The 7,500-nt window shown below is 45.2% G+C and overlaps 1 pseudogene; it reads right to left on the reverse strand.

Moving 5' to 3' along the window:
- Nucleotides 1-356: 356 nt before the first annotated feature.
- Nucleotides 357-7,429, reverse strand: LOC127918963 (AMP deaminase 2-like; annotated as a pseudogene).
- Between the last annotated feature and the right edge of the window lie 71 nt (nucleotides 7,430-7,500).

Consider the following 7,500-nt stretch of genomic DNA (forward strand, 5'->3'; position numbering starts at 1 on the left):
GCCCAGGTGTTGTAGGGAGGTCATACAGGCACATGGAGGCCACACACTACTGAGCCTCATTTTGACTTGTTTTAAGCGACATTACATCAAAGCTGGATCAGCCTGTAGTGTGGTTTTCCACTTTAATTTTGGAGTGTGACCCAAATCCAGTCCTCCATGGGTTGATAAATTTGATTTCCATTGATCATTTTGTGTGATTTTGTTGTCAGCACATTCAACTCTGTAAAGAAAAAAGTATTTAATAAGAATATTTCATTCATTCAGACCTTCTTCCTCTCCTCTCCCTCTCCCTCTCCTTCTCCCTCTCCTCTCCTCTCCCTCTCCCCTCTCCCTCTCCCTTTCCTTCTCCAGCACTACTACAGGCGTGTGTCCAGTGTATCCACACTGAGGTCGAAGGCTGTGAGGTTCATGGTTTGGAACACCTCCATGAGCGTCTGTCCCTTGCCTCTCTCCACATGGACGATCTCCCTGGATACTTCTTCATGGCCCTCTTGATGAACCTCAGCAGGTGTTTCTGGTTCATACAGGACGAGGCGTGGATGTGGGTGTCCACCTGGGTGTGCAACAAGGAACCAGACACAGACACAGATGAAGCTGTTATGTGGCACTTTATCAATCAAAATGAAGATAGAATATTCTATGTATGTATTTTATTTAACTAGTCAGTTAAAAGGCGGCAGGGTAGCCTAGTGGTTAGAGCGTTGGACTAGTAAACGGAAGGTTGCAAGTTCAAATCCCCGAGCTGACATGGTACAAATCTGTCGTTCTGCCCCTGAACAGGCAGTTCACCCACTGTTCCTAGGCCCTCATTGTAAATAAGAATTTGTTCTTAACTGACTTGCCTAGTAAAATAGTAATTCTTATTTACGATGACGGCCTAGTGTCAGACCGAGGCTCAAGAAATACGCAACATTTCGAGGGCATCGGCCTGAGCATGCATCTGTGCATATTTGAAAATCTTGGTCACATAATGAGCAGTTATTTAGGGTGCAAGATGATATGTAGATCACTGATTCTGCTAGCGTAGAGGACAGTATAGGCGTCTCACTGGTCCTCTCCAACACACTAATTGAGGACTCACCTTGCGTATGTTATAGAAATCTCTGTGAGGAACTTTCTTCTGAGCTGCCAGTTCCTTCATCTCATTCAGCAGGATGTGCATCTGGAACTTAGAACTCAAGTACTGTAAGCGACTGTAACAGAACGACTTCCTGTGAAGGCAGGAAGTGAACACGGACACACCGTCAGGAGTAACTGACAGACGACAGACGGTTCTGTCTTCATGATGTTTTGTATCTGGAGAAGATTTGTTTCTTGACAGAATGTCCATAACAGAAACCTTAGGTTTGGTTCAATCTGTAGCACGATTTAAATTGAAAGTTAACTTGCAATTGAGCCGACATATGCCGTGTCTACCGTAAATACAGTCTCTTCTAATGCGGGAACATTGTCACGCTGCAGCGCAAGTCTTCAGCGCTACGGATTGAATCAACACTACCACATGTACACCATCAGAGGTACGTTAACTCACACAGGTCCGTTGATGATGAGGGCCGTCATGACGTTCATATCAGCGATGTACTCCGATAGGTCTGGGTAGGGCAGCTCCAACTCTGTAGACCTGACATGGCAGTACACAGGCCTTTAACACCGTCTCGATAGCACACAGCCGGCAAACTTAAAGGCAACTGTCACAAATAGTATTTTCATAATGATGAACTCATAACAACCTACGATGTACGGTTGCTGGGCATTTGCATGTTTATAACCACGGTAACAATTTATCTAAGCACGTATGAGCCTTTACAAGGTGCTATAATAAGTCTAACACTATGATATGTTGAGAGTTAATTGATGCGTCTCACGTGTCCATGCTGTCCTTCTTTGTGTAGATGTGGACGACACCGTTTACCATCTTGCAGCCGTAGCCTATATCAGGAGGCATACAGGCAGGGTCCTGGTTTTCATAGGGGTGTGTGGCGGAGACAGGAGGATGGACCGTCTGGTCTAAGTCTAGAATAGAATAGAATCAAATAGAATAGAATCAAATAGAATAGAATCAAATAGAACGTTAATCAAGTTTGTGTCCGTCGGACACAGAGATTCTATATACCCAAACATTTGGGATGGAACTGGAATGCACAGAGCCAAACTAAACATTTATTTTCACGCTGAATTTCAGTGATGAAATCCTACACTGACAGATAGTCTATTCTAGCAGGAGGCAGAGGGGAATAGCACATTTGAAACCACCTCTTCATCTGTAGCTGCTTTGCTTTACCTACCACCTGTTAGTGTATGCATGTAGGTAGATAGGTAGAGGTTGGTAGGTATTCATTTCATATATTTTTTGAACCTTTATTTAACTAGGCAAGTCAGTTAAAACCTCTTAAGGATCTCTACAGATCGGTGTCCCAAACCTCTTGATGGTTGAGCAAATGTGCGCTAATGTGATTAGCATGACATTGCAAAAAACAAGAACATTTCCCAGGACATAGACATATCTGATTTGGGCAGAAAGCTACATTTTTTGTTAATCTAACTGCACTGTCCAATTCACAGTAGCTATTACAGTGAAGGAATACCATGCTATTGTTTGAGGAGAGTGCACAATTATGAACTTAAAAATGTATTAATAAAACAATTAGGCACATTTGGGCAGTCTTGATACAACATTTTGTATAGATATGCAATTGCACATTGCACATGCACTGCTGCCATCTAGTGGCCAAAGTGTAAATTGCGCCTGGGCTAGAATAATTCATTATGGTCTTTCTCTTGCATTTCAATGACGATAGTACAAAATTCCAACAAAAACGCATGTATTTTTCTTTGTATTATCTTTTACCAGATCTAATGTGTTATATTCTCCTACAGTATTTTCACATTTCCACAAACTTCAAAGTGTTTCCTTTCAAAATGGTATCAAGAATATGCATATCCTTACTTCAGGGCCTGAGCTACAGGGAGTTAGATTTGGGTCCGGAGCTACAGGCAGTTAGATTTGGGTATGTCATTTTTAGGTGATAATTGAAAAGAAGGGGCGGATCCTTAAGAGGTTTTTAAGAACTAATTCTTATTTACAATGAAGGCCTACCCCGGCCAAACCCAGACGATGCTAGGCCAATTGTGCGCCACCCTATGGGACTCCCAATCAGGCTGGATGTGATGCATTCTGGATGTATGTAGGTAGGTAGGTAGGTAGGTAGGTAGGTAGGTAGGTAGATAGATAGGTATGGAGGTAGGTAGGTAGGTAGGTATGTAGGTAGGTATGTATGTAGGTATGGAGGTAGGTATGGAGGTAGGTATGGAGGTAGGTAGGAGGTAGGTAGGTATGTATGTAGGTATGGAGGTAGGTAGGTAGGTATGTAGGTAGGTAGGTAGGTAGGTAGGTATGTATGTAGGTATGGAGGTAGGTATGTATGTAGGTATGGAGGTAGGTATGGAGGTATGGAGGTAGGTAGGGAGGTAGGTAGGTAGGTAGGTAGATAGGTATGTAGGTAGGTATGTATGTAGGTATGGAGGTAGGTAGGTAGGTAGGTAGGTAGGTATGTATGGATGTAAGTATGTAGGCAGGTGTGTACGTATGTATGTAGGTATTTATGTATGTGTGTGTACTCTACCTGCAGTAACAGAAGTCTCCGGGATCTCCTCATAGATACCCATATCTAGAGGTCTGTCACTGAGCTCCTCCAGGTAGCTGGCTGTGGTCCGACAGAAGCTCTGCATGGACAGGCCGATATACTTCTCCCTGATGAACAAGGCCTTCACTACACACTTAGCAGCATCCAGCAGGTCTGTGAAGGGAACCTGGAGAGAAGGGGGCGAGGAGAGAGGGCACAAGTTAGTTCTGCCAGTCCTACTTCTAGCCTCCTACTTCCGGACAGGAAACAGGTAACATGTGTTGACCGTGGTTGGAAGCTGTAGCTGTAGCTCAGTTGGTAGAGCATGGCGCTTGTAACGCCAGGGTAGTGGGTTCAATCCCGGGACCACCCATACGTAGAATGTATGCACACATGACTGTAAGTCGCTTTGGATAAAAGCGTCTGCTAAATGGCATATATAAGCGGTAATGGCTGTTTGGGGGATATTTCTGTGACCTACCCCACATTTCTCCTCTCCAGAGATGGAGACCCGTTGATACTCCTTCTCTCCTTCCCGCTCCATCTCCTTGGGATACAGGTCCATGAATGCCTGGCTCTGCTCCTTCAGGTATCTAACACACCATAATAATGTTTTATTCTATAACGTTTGTCCTACAATGTGATTTTCTGGATTTTTTTGTCTCATTTTGTCTGTCATCGTTGAAGTGTACCTATGATGAAAATTACAGGCCTCTCTCATCTTTTAAGTGGGAGAACTTGCACAATTGGTGGCTGACTAAATACTTTTTGCCCCACTGTATACGCTTAGGGAGCTAATGTGAGTATCCTTACTGTTCTCACTCTAGGTCAGTAGCTAGCAGAGCTAATGTGAGTCTCCTTACTGTTCTCACTCTAGGTCAGTAGCTAGCAGAGCTAATGTGAGTATCCTTACTGTACTCACTCTAGGTCAGTAGCTAGCAGAGCTAATGGGAGTCTCCTTACTGTTCTCACTCTAGGTCAGTAGCTAGCAGAGCTAATGTGAGTCTCCTTACTGTTCTCACTCTAGGTCAGTAGCTAGCAGAGCTAATGTGAGTATCCTTACTGTACTCACTCTAGGTCAGTAGCTAGTAGAGCTAATGTGAGTCTCCTTACTGTTCTCACTCTAGGTCAGTAGCTAGTAGAGCTAATGTGAGTATCCTTACTGTTCTCACTCTAGGTCAGTAGCTAGCAGAGCTAATGTGAGTATCCTTACTGTTCTCACTCTAGGTCAGTAGCTAGCAGAGCTAATGTGAGTCTCCTTACTGTTCTCACTCTAGGTCAGTAGCTAGCAGAGCTAATGTGAGTATCCTTACTGTTCTCACTCTAGGTCAGTAGCTAGCAGAGGTAATGTGAGTATCCTTACTGTTCTCACTCTAGGTCAGTAGCTAGCAGAGCTAATGTGAGTCTCCTTACTGTTCTCACTCTAGGTCAGTAGCTAGTAGAGCTAATGTGAGTATCCTTACTGTTCTCACTCTAGGTCAGTAGCTAGCAGAGCTAATGTGAGTATCCTTACTGTTCTCACTCTAGGTCAGTAGCTAGCAGAGCTAATGTGAGTCTCCTTACTGTTCTCACTCTAGGTCAGTAGCTAGCAGAGCTAATGTGAGTATCCTTACTGTTCTCACTCTAGGTCAGTAGCTAGCAGAGCTAATGTGAGTATCCTTACTGTTCTCACTCTAGGTCAGTAGCTAGCAGAGCTAATGTGAGTCTCCTTACTGTTCTCACTCTAGGTCAGTAGCTAGCAGAGCTAATGTGAGTATCCTTACTGTTCTCACTCTAGGTCAGTAGCTAGCAGAGCTAATGTGAGTATCCTTACTGTTCTCACTCTAGGTCAGTAGCTAGTAGAGCTAATGTGAGTATCCTTACTGTTCTCACTCTAGGTCAGTAGCTAGCAGTGCTAATGTGAGTCTCCTTACTGTTCTCACTCTAGGTCAGTAGCTAGAAGAGCTAATGTGAGTCTCCTTACTGTTCTCACTCTAGGTCAGTAGCTAGCAGAGCTAATGTGAGTCTCCTTACTGTTCTCACTCTAGGTCAGTAGCTAGCAGAGCTAATGTGAGTATCCTTACTGTACTCACTCTAGGTCAGTAGCTAGCAGAGCTAATGTGAGTCTCCTTACTGTACTCACTCTAGGTCAGTAGCTAGCAGAGCTAATGTGAGTCTCCTTACTGGTCTCACTCTAGGTCAGTAGCTAGCAGAGCTAATGTGAGTCTCCTTACTGTACTCACTCTAGGTCAGTAGCTAGCAGAGCTAATGTGAGTCTCCTTACTGTTCTCACTCTAGGTCAGTAGCTAGCAGAGCTAATGTGAGTCTCCTTACTGTACTCACTCTAGATCAGTAGCTAGCAGAGCTAATGTGAGTCTCCTTACTGTACTCACTCTAGGTCAGTAGCTAGCAGAGCTAATGTGAGTCTCCTTACTGTACTCACTCTAGATCAGTAGCTAGCAGAGCTAATGTGAGTCTCCTTACTGTTCTCACTCTAGATCAGTAGCTAGCAGAGCTAATGTGAGTCTCCTTACTGTACTCACTCTAGATCAGTAGCTAGCAGAGCTAATGTGAGTCTCCTTGTTGTACTCACTCTAGGTCAGTAGCGCTGTCAGTCTTCATTAACTCCTGTTTGGCTCGCAGAAGGATATCTGGCTCAAACCTGAAGAAGACATAATGAAAAGCTTTTTAGAGACATCAACATGATCCCATTGGGATTCATGAGGACTGAATATTAACTCCCCTCCCTCTGTCCCTCCCACTATCCCCCCTCCCTCCCTCCCACTATCCTTCCCTCCCACTATCTCTCCCTCCCTCCCTTCCTCTCACTCTCTCCCTCCCACTATCCCTCCATCCCTCCCTTCATCCCTCCCTTCATCCCTTCATCCCTCCCTCCCACTATATCTCCCTCCCTCCATCCCTCTCTCTCTCTCTCTCTCTCTCTCTCTCTCTCTCTCTCTCTCTCTCTCTCTCTCTCTCTCTCTCTCTCTCTCTCCTCCCTCCCTCCATCCCTCCCTTCATCCCTTCATCCCCCCTCCCACTATATCTCCCTCCCTCCCTCCATCCATCTCTCTCTCTCTCTCTCTCTCTCTCTCTCTCTCTCTCTCTCTCTCTCTCTCTCTCTCTCTCTCTCTCCCTCTCTCCCTCTCTCCCTCTCTCCCTCCCACTATCCCTCCCTCCATCGATCCCTCCCATCGATCCCCTCCCCCTCTCTTACTTGACATCCTGGCTGATCTGTCTCTGTAGTCGTTGTTGTCTCTCCTCCAGCTGTTCTATGGGACTGTCTTCAGGGAACTCATAAGGGGCGCTGAGCATATCACGCTCTGCTAAGCTGCGAGAGAACAGCTCCTACACGGGCACAGACACACAGAGAGAGTAGCATGTTTAGAGCTTGTTTGGAAATAAACCGTTGTTGTTGTTGTTGTTGTTGTTGTTGTTGTTGTATTATCCTCAGTTATTTTAAATGCAGTTTATCCACTTGTGTGGCTGAAATCGTAAATGTTTTTTTAAAGTCCATCCTTCTATAATATAATATAAATAATAATATATGCCATTTAGCAGACGCTTTTATCCAAAGCGACTTACAGTCATGTGTGCATACATTCTACGTATGGGTGGTCCCGGGGATTGAACCCACTACCCTGGCGTTACAAACGCCATGCTCTACCAACTGAGCTACAGAAGGACCACTATCTTACTCACCTCAGCAATCTCCTTGTACTTGCCGTCCATGGAGGTGCGTAGGTCAATGGTCTGTTTCAGCGCTACGGGGATCCCTGGCAAGGAATGCTGGGAAGTCAGGAGGTGGCGGGCACCACGGGGGTCAACTAGAGAGGGGAGGGAGGGGGAGGGACAGTGGGAGAGGGGAGAGGAGAGGGAGAGAGGAGAGAGAGAGGAG

The sequence above is a fragment of the Oncorhynchus keta genome, unplaced genomic scaffold, assembly GCF_023373465.1.
Source record: "Oncorhynchus keta strain PuntledgeMale-10-30-2019 unplaced genomic scaffold, Oket_V2 Un_contig_15370_pilon_pilon, whole genome shotgun sequence".
Classification (NCBI taxonomy): Eukaryota; Metazoa; Chordata; class Actinopteri; order Salmoniformes; family Salmonidae; genus Oncorhynchus; species Oncorhynchus keta.